General features: G+C 45.0%; 1 long non-coding RNA gene across 1 annotated transcript; it reads right to left on the bottom strand.

Moving 5' to 3' along the window:
- Nucleotides 1–3,165: 3,165 nt before the first annotated feature.
- Nucleotides 3,166–11,908, bottom strand: LOC120229117. Its single transcript, XR_005527668.1, has 2 exons — nt 11,821–11,908; nt 3,166–3,474 (listed from the first exon to the last, which is right to left on the bottom strand). It is a non-coding gene; the product is annotated as an uncharacterized LOC120229117 (long non-coding RNA).
- Nucleotides 11,909–12,687: the final 779 nt, after the last annotated feature.

Below are 12,687 nucleotides of genomic sequence, written 5' to 3'. Positions count from 1 at the left end.
CTGTCTGCGTCCCCAGTGCTGACCATTGGAGAGCTATTATAATTTGGCTATTTTGCTAAGGCTTTTATGTATCATCTTTTAAAGTCTTCTCAATATCCCTCTGAGGTAGGTACTGTTACTATTCTATTTTGAAAGATTAGAAAACTGAGGCACAGAGGAATTGAGTAATATGTCCAAGGTTGCACAGTTGGTAGGGGCGAGAGTCTCATCCAGACTCTCTCTAGCTTCTACGAACACGTGTTTTCTGTGGTAGCATCCAGAATCTCAGCCATCTGCACTAGAGACCCCTTTCCTGTGATCCACTCTCCTATGTTGCCACAAAGAAAGGGCCTTTCCTCCTTTATTTCCCTGACTGACTGGCGTGCTGTGCCTGGTATATTACCCAAAGACATGTGTGATGGTTCATTTCATTTGTTAACTTGACTGGCCCGGGGGTAACTAGATATTTGATCAAAATTATTCTTGGTATGTCTGCGAGGGTATTTCAGGATGAGCTTAACATTTGAGTCAATAGACTGTGCAAAGCGGTTCCTGATGTGGGTTATATCCAATCGGTTGAGGATCTGAATAGAACAAAATGCTGAGCCTCCTCCAAGTAAGAGAGCCTTCCTCCTGCCTGATGGGCTTCGAACTGAGACATCGGCTTTGTCCAGCCTTTGGACTTGAACTAAAACATCTAATCTCCCCAGGTATAGAGCCAGCTGGCCTTCAGCCTAGAACTACAGCATTGGTGCTCTTGGGTCCCCAGCTTGTCGATTCCCCCTGCAGCTCTTGACCATTGTCAGCTTCCATAATCATGTGAGCTAATTCCTTTTTTTTTTTTTTAATTTTTTAAATGTTTTATTTATTACTGAGAGAGAGAGAGAGAGACAGTGTGAGCAGGGGAAGGTCAGAGAGAGAAGGAGACACAGAATCTGAAATAGGCTCCAGGCTCTGAGCTGACAGTCAGCACAGAGCCCGGAGTGGGGCTCGAACCCACAAGCCATGAGCTCATGACCTGAGCCGAAGTCAGACGCTTAACTGACTGAGCCACCCAGGCACCCCAACTAATTCCTTATAATAAATCTCTTTACATACATATACACACTCACATACCTATATGCATATTCATATACATGTACACATATACACACATATACATCTTGTTGGTTACGTATCTCAGAAGAACCCTGACTAATACAGCATTTTCGTCACAGTTTTTATACATGGTAACTTTTCATATCCCATATGTTTAACATTTGTCTCATTTTGTTTTAGGACTGGCTTGTAACCAGTATCTAGCTGTTTTTTAGGTTTTTTTTATGTTTATTTATTTTTGAGAGAGAGAGAGAGTGTGTGTGTGTGAGTGGGGGAGGGGCAGAGAGAGAGACAGAGATGCAAACTCTGAAGCAGGCCCCAGGCTCTGAGCTGTCAGCACAGAGCCCAACGCAGGGCTTGAACTCACACGAGCTGTGAGATCATGACCTGAGTTGTAGTCAGATGCTTAAGCGACTGAGCCACAAAGGGGCCCCTCTAGCTATTTTTTAAAAATACAGTCCGAGACTAATGATGTCAAACATCACATAAGGTTGGCAGTTTCAGACAACTTATCCCTCTGAGCTTCTTTCTGGGTGAACTCCTCCATTGTGATCTTTCAGTTCATCAATTCTCTCTTTAGCCATCCAATGCAGAGTTTCTCCTGCCCTATTAAGCTTTCTAAATTTCAGTGATAAGCTGCTTTATGTCCAGGATTTCTGAATGACTCTTTTTCATACCCATCTGTTCATTTTCTGTTTCTGCCTGGCTTAAATCCTTAATTCTGTATCTTCTTCATCTTTACTGCCTCTTCCTTTAACTCTTAGAAGATATTCAGCAAGGTAGTTTTAAAACTCTTTTTCAGATGACGCTATTATTTTTATTTTCCCTAAAGTGATTTCATCTCCTGACCATTGATTTTGTTGGTAAGGTGTGAGCTCATCAAGACTGAGTTTGTTTCTGTTTTGTTTCATTTTATTGTAGTTGGAGTGGCTTTATACTCACCGTTCTCTTTTGGGCAGGGGTTGGGTTGGGGGAGGAGGTTGTTTTCACCTGCCCCCTGTGGTCTTCTGTTCAGAACTGCATCTTCTGGTGGGTTTTCAGAGTGTCCATCTTAAGGAGATAAACTGGGGACATTGTAGTCATAGTCACTGAGCCATTTGGTAAAATGCCCAGATCGTGGCTGCAAGGCTTTGCTTTTCCTCATTTTAATAGGTGTGCCTCTGTGATTTAAGCAGCGGTGCATAGAAACATGTTTCATCCTCTTTACCAGGAGAGCTGCACCCCATCCCTGACTCCATCCCTGCTTTGCATGAGCCATTTGGAGTTTCAGCCAGTAAGCTCTTGCCTCCTCAGCAGGCTGGCAGCTTCGGTCCCATTTCTGTTTTGTGGCTCTGAATCGCAGAGATGTTATTTGTTTTGAGTGTGGCAATTTAAAAAAAAAATCTATGATTAGTCTGTGTTGGTGCCAATGGAAGGCTCAAAGCATGAATCTTGATGGAGTTTAATATTCCCTGCTGTATACATGTCTTCCCGCCATTCTACAATATATCGAAAATCTCCCTACAGGGACTAGTTGCCTGCTTGTTATCTTGGCTTACAAAGTGCTCAAAAGTGTGGGCTCCGTCAGCTTGCTTGAGACTAAATCTAGGGTCTACTACTTACCAGTTATGGAAACTTGAGCCAAGTTGTCTAATGCTTTAAAGCCTTATTTTCCTCATCATGAAATATGTCATATAACTTCCTAACGTGGTTATGAGGATTAAATAAAATAATCCATGTAAAAGCACTTCCCGGAGATCTGGCACACGGTCAACCCTCAACAAATGTCTGCTGTTTTTATGGTGGGTATCCCTGCTTGGTTGGAATCAAATATCCAACTTCAGAGAATTGGGATTTTTTTGAAAGATTCCGATGGCCTGGAAGGGAGAAGAGAGAAATGCCAAGAAAATATTTAACTGCTAAGTTTTATAAGGATCTTTTATATGTGTTATCCATGGTCCCACAATAAATCTGTGCTTTGTGTTTCCCATTTTACAGATGAGGAAATTGAATCACAGGATCACTACACACTTTTTAAAAATTATTACTACTGTACACTTTTGATGAATAGTCGGCCCATGAATGAAAAGTCACACTCAGCTGACACTCTTGGGGATGCCAAAAGCACCTTCATTTCTTGGAAAGAGATTAGGAAGCCGCTCTAAGAATTTCCCAGATCCATCAATGTTGCCGTCGGTGGCCCCCGGAACATCTGGGATCACACCAGCATCCGTTCTCCATCTTTGATGCTGGGAAACTGAGAGGGTGTCTGTTTCTTTCTCCACATCCATCTCACGTCACCTCTACTCTGCTCTGGCCTCTGCCTCCACATGGGTTACATCCGCAGGCTCCCCTAGTCTCTGGCTCCCGGCTGGGTTTGGCCAGCAGGAAGAGTGACCAGCCTTTGAGAAAGTCAACCTGGGACAGAACCATGTCAGAAATAAAGAATCACAAGTAAACACTGAAACACAATCACCACCTGTAGTAACACAATATATAACAAATATTCAGATCCATGTGTGTTATTCCTTTAACACGAAGACATGAAAAATAAAAAGGTACGTGAAAGGGAATATAATCAATGATATTGTAATAGTGTTGTGTGGTAATGGATGACAGCTACACTTGTGGTGAGCACATCATAGAGACTTGTTCCGTCACTGTGTTGTACACTGAATACTAATGTAACGTTGTGTGTCCACCAGACTTCAATTTAAAAAAAAAAGAGAGAGAGAAGAGGAGGGGAGATATACAAAATAAGTACCTGAAATTATGTATTATTCTACGTTACTCACTTTCCTGTTACATAATGTTATTATTGAAACAAAACGACAATAAGACTAGTGAATTAATAGTAATTAGTAGCAGAACTAAGTAAACAATAATATATGTGAGAAAATATAACAATACTTTGATCATGTTTCTTTCTGGCCTCTGATACAGCAATTTATTTTAATTCCATTGGGTATTTAAATTTTCTAGGCTATATTAAGATACATAAATGTAAGACTTTTATTTTTTTTAAATTATTTTAATGTTTATGTATCATTTTGAGAGACAGAGACAGAGCGTGAGCAGGGGAGGGGTAGAGAGAGAGGAAGACACAGAATCCAGGCTCTGAGTTGTTAACACAAAACCTGACGTGGGGCTTGAACTCATGGACCATGAGATCATGACCTGGGCCGAAATCAGATGCTTATCCGGCTGAACCACCCAGGTGCTCCCATAAATGTAAGATTTTTAGAGGGAAAACAGAAACACTATGCGACTACGTAAGTATTTATATTTATATTGTGTGACAATAGTATGTGTCTTTCTATCCAGTGATACCGTGGGATAGTTTTACTCTTCTTGTTTCCTCCTTTGCTAATACTTCTCTGAACTACCCACAGCCTTTAGGACATCCTGCTTTTTCTTATATGTAGTGATAAAACTGAACGTAGTCAAAAGAAAATTCACTTCGAAACCACAGCTCTTCTCTTATGAGGCCCACGTTACCCTGATGCCGGACATCAGTCCAAGGTGATGACACTGAGCTGAGTATATTCTCAACAAAAGCATTTGAACATGGAATGTTTCCCTATTGTGGAGGTTAATTTTATATGTATCTTGGCTGGGCTGGGAGGCCCGGTTGCCTGGTCAAACACCAGTCTAGATGTCGCCTTGAAGCTATGTTTTAGATGTGCTTAACATTTTTTGGAGGGGTTGGGACAGAGAGAGAGAGAGAGAGAGAGCGAGAGAATCTTAAGCAGGCTCCATGCCCAGTGCAGAGCCGGACAAGGGGCTCAATCTTATGAACTGTGAGAACATGATCAAGAGTAAGATGCTCAACCGACTGAGCCACCCAAGGGCCCCTAGATGTGATTAACAGTTATTATCAGTCGGCTTTGAGTAAAGTAGATGACCCTTATAATCTAGGTGGGCCTCGTCCAATCAGTTGAAGGCCCTAAGAGCACAGGCTCAGATTTCTTAGAATTTCTGTCTCGGTCTTTCTGTATGTCTCTGTCTCTCTTCCGTTTCTGTAGGGAGCCCTATCAGCAGCAAGTTTTTAGACTTGCAGGAATTTGTTTCCAGATCTCCAGAAATGCCCATCCCCTTTCTACCCACTGGCTTGTTTTGGTAAATCAGCTATTGCTCATTATAAACTCATTATGCGGGTACCCATATCCAAAAGGCCCACCATTTTATGCACTCAAAAGCCCCTTAGATGGCACAGGATAAACCGCTTTTTCTCGGGGATAATTGTTTTAAAGCCAGAGATACCTTTAACTTGGGAAACTAAGTTATGGTACAAGTAAGTTACAGATTTTGAAAAAAAAATTTTTTTGAGAAAATCCTGTTGCCCTTTTCTAGTGATTTTTTTAAAGTTCTCAAACAGTCTTACTAAAAAACATAAACATAGAACAACCCAGGTGCAGTTCATCCTGTGCTAGGCTCCTTGCGGCCCCTTCAAAGATCATCAAACAGGTTTTGACCATAAGCATATTCATTCTGTTTTTGCTACAGTCCTTTCCTCCATCCTCATCCTTAATGTCTTTCCAAATCAAGGAAGCACATTCTTCTTGTCCCAGACTTTGAAAATAGGATTTTGCAACAGGCCAGCATCTTATCCCGTGGCAAGGAAGAATGACAGCCATGGTCCAGGCACAGGACTAAGGGGCTGTCTCCTATTTCTCTCAAGTCACAAGTCTCATGAAGTGCATCCACATGTTTTGAGGAAACTGAAAGTTGACCAGGAACTTCCATTACAAAAGCATCACTGTCCCCAAGAGGAAAATCACATGCCTCAAATGCAGGACAATGAGCAGGAAAGATCTTTTCATTTCCTTTGGTAAGAAGTTTCTAGAGTGAAAGAGATTTGCTGAAATTTACATTTGCATCCAAATGTGCAGCTAGATTAACAAAGTCTAGGTTTATTCGGACAAGGTATCAACAGTTTATATTTTCTGTAGCTTCATAAAACACTTCATGGAATTCAAGAAGATCTGAAACTCTAAGTTTGAAATATAAGTACCTACGAAGTAGGGAAAATGTTTTCCTGGTTTGCTAAGATTTGGTGCATCCTTTGACATCCTGTGGAAAGCATGACTGTTGGTAAGATATGAAAAAAAAAATCAACTCTACCCCGTAAGGGACCAACATATCTCTTATCAAAATTTCCCCTTTTGTGGAGTGGAGCTCCTGAGTGGTTCAGTTGGTTGAGCGTCCCATTCTTGATTTGGGCTCAGGTCATGATATCACGGTTCGTGAATTTCTGCTCCTGCATCGGGCTCTACGTTGGTAGTGTGGAGCCTGCTTGGGATTCCCTCTCTCTGCCCCTCTCCTGCTCATGCCTGCTCTCTCTCTCTCTCTCTCTCTCTCTGTGTGTGTCTCAAAATAAATAAATAAACATTAAAAAGAAATTTCCCCTTTTGTATCTTACATTTGGGGGAAAAAAGTGTGGCAATGGGCTAGTCCCCAAATGCCACATCACTCAAAGTTTCCAGCTTAATACAGAGTGGATGGCCTGCTGAAGACTCAGCGACAGTGCTAGCTGAGAGATGACAGGCTGGATGTCACAGTGTTGTTTGCACCTGTCCCACATGCCTTTAAGGAGAGCCACTATATGGGGCCATCTTCCTCTTACCAGAATGCACTGGGCTGGGAAGCCAGGGGGTGGAGATAAGATTACCCCTCCCACTATTATAACTATGTAACCTGCTGAAGGGGAGTTTGCTTCCCATCCCTCTCATCTTGGAATTGAAGACTGGAATTTGTCAGTGCCTGTGATGGTCAGTTTAATGTGTCAGCTTGGCCAGGCTCTAGTCCCATGATTTAATCAAAAAACAAGCCTAGGTGTTGCTGTGTATTCTGTAGAGGTGATTGACATCTACAATCAATTCCTTTCAAGTAAAGGAGATTATCCTCAGTCATCTGGGTGGGCCTGACCCAACCAGTTGAAAGGCCTTGAGAGCCCAGCTGAGGTTTCCTGCAGAAGAGGAAACTCCCCTGTGAACTGAGACATTAGCTCCTGTCCAAAGTTGTAGCCCACCCTTCCCGCTGGCCTGCACTGGGGGGCTCAGGCTCACCTCACTGGCCTCCATACTCATATCGCCAATTCCTTGCAATAAATCTCTTAATGTTATAACCTACTTGTTCTGTTTTTCTTTAAAAAAATTTTTTTATGTTTATTTATTTTTGAGAGAGAGAGAGAGACAAAGTGTGAGTGGGGCAGGACAGAGAGAGCGGGAGACACAGAATCCAAAGCAGGCTCCAGGCTCTGAGCTGTCAGCACAGACCCTGATGCAGGGGCTCAGACTCACGAACAGTGAGATTATGACCTGAGCGGAAGTTGGACGCTTAACCGGTGAGCCACACAGGTGCCCCTTGTTCTGTTTTTCTGGCGGACTCTGACTGATACAGCATCCAAGGAGGAAATGGTTCACCCAGGGAGCCAAGACATAGCTGTTTCTTAGGGATTCTCATGTTGCCCAATCGACAGAGAAGGAAGGGTATCACGATGTGGGCCTGGGTTATTGATTCCCATCACCACATGGCAAATCACCTAATGGGGAATTAGGTGCTGTTGCAGTTCATTTGCAGGTCCCAGAAAATTCACTAGGATACTTCCAAGTACTTCCTTGTCCGGTAGTCCTAGACAGGGGACAGAGAATCACTAAGGACTCAGATCCCTCCAGAATGAAGGCTCAGGTGATCAACCTACCTGAAGCTGGCATAAGAGAGGGGAACACAGAAGGCGGAAGGCAGAAGACAGCTATGGTTCTCATCCTGGATTTGCGACCTGCTACAGTCAAGAACCATGTCAGTTACAGAAATTAACCATTCCCTGCTCTTCTTTTCCTTGTTACCTAACATGAAGGGCACTGGCAGTGGCTAATGGTTTAGATTTCAGGTGGGACTCCGGCTGAACTGATATCACCCCACAATGGTACAGTAACTGATGGGCAGTGTGTGAGGTCTCATGCTGGGGACGCACATTTTTCTTCTTTTTTCTTTTTTCTTTTTTTTATTTCTGAAAGAGAGAGAGAGACAGCGTGAACCGGGGAGGGTCAGAGAGAGAGGGAGACACAGAATCTGAAACAGGTTCCAAGGTCTGAGCTAGCTGTCAGCACAGAGCCTGATGCGGGGCTCGAACCCACCAACTGTGAGATCGTGACCTCAGCTGAAGTCAAACGCTTAACCGACTGAGCCACCCAGGCGGCCTGGGATGCACATTTTTCAACTGGACACAGGACAAGAGCACAAACTAGAGGTCAGAAGGGTGGCCCATGCTGGGTATCTTCGTTCACACCTCCCACTCTACCCCCACCCCCGTCTACCTGCTCTGCACCCAGGATGCACAAAGGGGCTCCCATGCTTGCCGTGTTCCCATGGTCCTCGGTCAATGGAGCCAGAGGCGAGAGGGAGCTAAGGGTGGGAGGTCAGATCTGTGTTCTCCTGATCCCTCTCTGGAGGTAGCTGCAGGCTGGAGTCCCTTTAGATCGGCCAGGGTCAGATGTCGCCTCCACTGAGCCCCCTGTCTGCACGTTGTGCCCTTAGGCCTGAGGGTGATAATGGCGTCCTCCAATACTGCCAGCCCACGGAGGCGGTACTCACCCTGTGGTGTGCTTCCCCCAGCCCATACCCTGTAAGTTGTCTCCACTGAACTTGCCCCAAATACCACCACGTGTGTATATTGTCTGTTTTTTGCTTGCACCCTGATTCATATAGGACTACTTAAAGCTCTCCAAAGATTTCTCCAATGATGATCAAAGACTCACAGACTGGAAAGGCCTGAGACCACTTTCCTTTCCCAGATGGGACAAACTGAGGCCAATAGCGGTGAAGTGATAAATCCAAGGTCATTTGGCCAAGAGGCAGGACAGAGCCCCATCCCGATCTGGCCCCTCCTTCCTTCTGCCTCTGTCTCTGTGAGCGACCCTCGGGCTATCCTGGGTATTAGGAGCCCTTTGTAAGTTTTCTGAGGTGAAGAAGATAACCCCCAAGAGGAAATCCAACAAGATGAAAGACTGGGATGAAATGTTTGCTTTCTGAAAACCTTCACACCACACAGGGAATAACTCTATATAAGCAAAAATCAGCAGCCCACGTCAGCGTGAGGTGGCTTTCGGGGCTCCGCCCTGAGTGTGAGGGGCCAGCTTGTCTACCGACCGTCCCCACCTCATTCCTCCTCTTTGTCCGCTCCTTCCTCTGTCCCCAGCAGCTGCCACTCAACTCCTGTACTGTTACACCCAGATCGCAGTATCCTCACCGACCAGAGACCACCAGGGAGACTGAGTCACGCATGCAAAGGCAAAGGGCTTTATTACGGGCTTAAACTCGGGCTCACAGACTTCACCAGCGTATGGGTCCGTGCTGAGAGCCTCGAACAAGGGCAGAGTAGGATTTTTATGGGGTTTGAGACGGGGGAGTTACAGAAGTTGTGACATGGGAACAGTGATCCAATCATAATAATTCAACATCATTGACAGTGGGTTTGACCATACGCATTGTCTAGAGTATTCGTTACTTTTGGCGGGATCCAATTACAACATTTAGAGTACCTTTAAATTCAACCAATCACAGAGCGAGCCTAGGGTCTTGTTCAGCGACTAACAGGTTAACTTTAACATTAGGTAACAGGGTCCTATCTATAGTTTCTATCTCCAGGCCTCTCCCTTAACAATGTGGAGGGTGGTCGCTGGCCTTTCTGGATTGGGTGTTGCAAGGGTGGTTTCTCCTGCCTTGGGCAATGTGTAACTACATGGTAGTTTTGGGAAAAGCTGAAACTCAGGCCTTCTAGTTCAGAGGGGAAACTTAAAGCCTGTCATGGAGTCAGTTTGGTTTAGACGTTTAGACTTGTGACCTTACAGTAGGAACCCCTGGTAAGCGTCACCTGGTAACTGAGGAGTTAACGGATTTTTCTAGCACATCATCCAAGCAGTTTACAGCAAGTGAGAGAACCCTCCTCAGTGTGGGCTTCCAGAAGTAAGTATGTGGTGAGAGTACGAAGAAGCAACAGTTGTTCTCTCAACCAGAACAACCTCTTTCTCCTGGGCCAGCAGTGGGGAATCGCCGAGGGGACACGAAGATCTCTGGTGTCTCGCCATTCCTTTGCATATTTAGTGATAATCATCTTCCTCTGCCCTTGGGTAGAAGTTCCTGCAGCCTCAGGAGCTGGAGCGTCCCTTTAGGTGACACACATTGTCTCCTTTCAGATATTACAACGTCCACATCCTACCTTGCTCACAATTCCAGCCACGATGTGCTGTTAAGCCTTCTCCTCAACCACCAACTGCAGCCCCGACCTGCTTCAGGCTGGAAGCCACCCCAGGCAGATGAACTGGGTTCATGTCTTTTCTTCTTCTCCCTCTTACACTGTTAAGTGCCCCCATCTCCATCTCCTTGTTACCCAGTCTCTGTCGTGTCCAGAGTGGGAACAGCATGGTAGGGAGGAGCCCACAAGGGGATAGCAAATGTCTTATACGCTGGAGGCTGCTTCGTATTTCAGCCAATTCTTGGTTTTTGAGTGTCATCTGCTTTGCAGTCATTCCAAATTTACAAGCAAGTTGCAAGGATAGTACGAAAACTTCCACAGTTGAAATAACTTCTTACCAAGATTGACCAACTATTAACATTTAGCCTCATTTCCTTTACCATTTCTCTCTCTCTCCCTCTTCTCTTTCTCCCCATGTCTATTACCTAAAATTCACCTTCCCCACACTTTTTCTAAACAGAGTTAGTTGCAGACATTAATCCCTTCACCCACAAACACTTCCCTGTGTATTTCCCAAGAACATGGACATTCTCTGACACAAACACAGTAACTGTCAAATTTTTTTTAAAGCTCACATCCATATAATACTATTATCAAATATATAGTCCATACTGAAATTTTGCCAGTCATCCTAAAAATGCTCTTTATGGGAAAATTTCCCCTGACCCAAACTCCAATCTTAACCGTGTATGGTAAGTAGTTGCCATGTGCCCTTAGTGTCCGTTAATCTGGAATATTCCTCAGTCTTTGTGTAGCTTTCATGACACTGACATTTTTGAGGAGCATGAGTCAGTTGCCTTGCAAGCGATGCCACAATTTGAGTTTGACCTAAATAGGGTCAGATTCTGCATTTTGGGCACAAGCACTAGATAAGTTATGTTTGTCCTGCTCATGCACCATACTCAGGACACATGACATCAGTTGGTCCCATAATGAGTGATGTCAACATAGGTCACTCACACAGGGTGGTGTCTGCCAGGTTTCTCCACTGTTACTGATTCCCTTTGTAACTAATAAATAGCCTGTGAGGAGATACTTTCAGGCTCTTTAATACCTTGTTCCTTTTCAACTTTCACTCAATAGTTTTAGCATTCATCAATGACTCTTGTCTCAAGCCCCAGATCTATTGTCAAATCAGTCTGGTTGGGGGTGGCAGGGGATGGGGGTTGGCTCACCTTCTCCACTGAGGAGTTCTTATGAATTAAAGCTGTGACTCACACCTGAGGCAGGAAGTCACTGCTCCTTCTTAGAATTTGATTCCGGTATGGATACTAGACTCACCCCCCTAATCCTCCCTAGCAGAACTAAGATGTTTAAACCAATTTTTGCTTGGGGAGATCACAGAAGTAAAGAGAGATGAATGTTTGATGAATTTACCAGGAGCTACCTTTTCCCCATCACCTGAGACTGCCGTGCCTGGATCACACTACCAAGACCCTCTATATTCCATGCATAAGAGAAAGAAAAGTTTCCTGACCTGGAAGAACTCCTACAGTCCCAATACTCACAAAGGGTACGTGGCCGTTTTTCAGTGACCCACAGTGGAGCTTCCGTTCCTTTCAGAGGAGATCCCCCGATTCACTGGTCTGACCCACTCTAGAGCTCACCACGACATAGTCACTGTCTTGACTGGATCATGATATCCCCAACCCATTACGTGCTCACAGTCTGTATGTGGTGTCCAGGTGTTGTGTGGGGGCTGGGAGAGGACGGGGGGGACGCCATCTCATAACCAGGGATTCAAACTGAGAATTTAGTACAAATAGGTGTTAAAGGGGTATAAAATTATTTAAACCAGTCCTAGAGCTGGTGGGAAAAAAAGGAAAAGATATTGTCAAATTCAGGATATCCCAGAATTGGGATAACTTGAGGAGCAGAAACTCATCTGAGAGGAAGTATCCTCCTCCACTGGCACTGGTGTGTCTGGGCTGGTAAGAGAGACCTCGTGGGGCCAGGATGCAGATCTGGGTGGAGGGCAATCCCACCAATGGGTGCTGGTTCTCCAAGTGGAACAGGGGTTCCACGAAGTTGATTCTCTAACCACTGAAAACACTGCCCCCTGGCTGCACCCCCTGCTTCAGGAAGGAACCGCTTCTAGGGTGAGGAAGTATGCTTGGATGGGGGCTCCAAGGGACAGGAAGCAATCAAGAAGGAGCTGGTCGGGGCGCCTGGGTGGCTCAGTCGGTTGAACGTCCGACTTTGGCTTAGGTCATGATCTCGCAGTTCGTGGGTTCGAGCCCTGCGTCGGGCTCTGTGCTGACTGCCAGCTCAGAGCCTGGAGCCTGTTTCAGTCTGTGACTCCCTCTCTCTCTGACCCTCCCCTGCTCACACTGTCTCTCTCTCTCTCTCTCTCTCTCCTAGAAATAAATAAAAAA

This window comes from Hyaena hyaena, unplaced genomic scaffold (genome assembly GCF_003009895.1).
Source record: "Hyaena hyaena isolate Hyena2069 unplaced genomic scaffold, ASM300989v1 scaffold_2, whole genome shotgun sequence".
Classification (NCBI taxonomy): domain Eukaryota; kingdom Metazoa; phylum Chordata; class Mammalia; order Carnivora; family Hyaenidae; genus Hyaena; species Hyaena hyaena.
The sequence above is the reverse complement of the archived record's forward strand: the minus strand, read 5'-3'. Positions and strand labels throughout refer to the sequence as shown.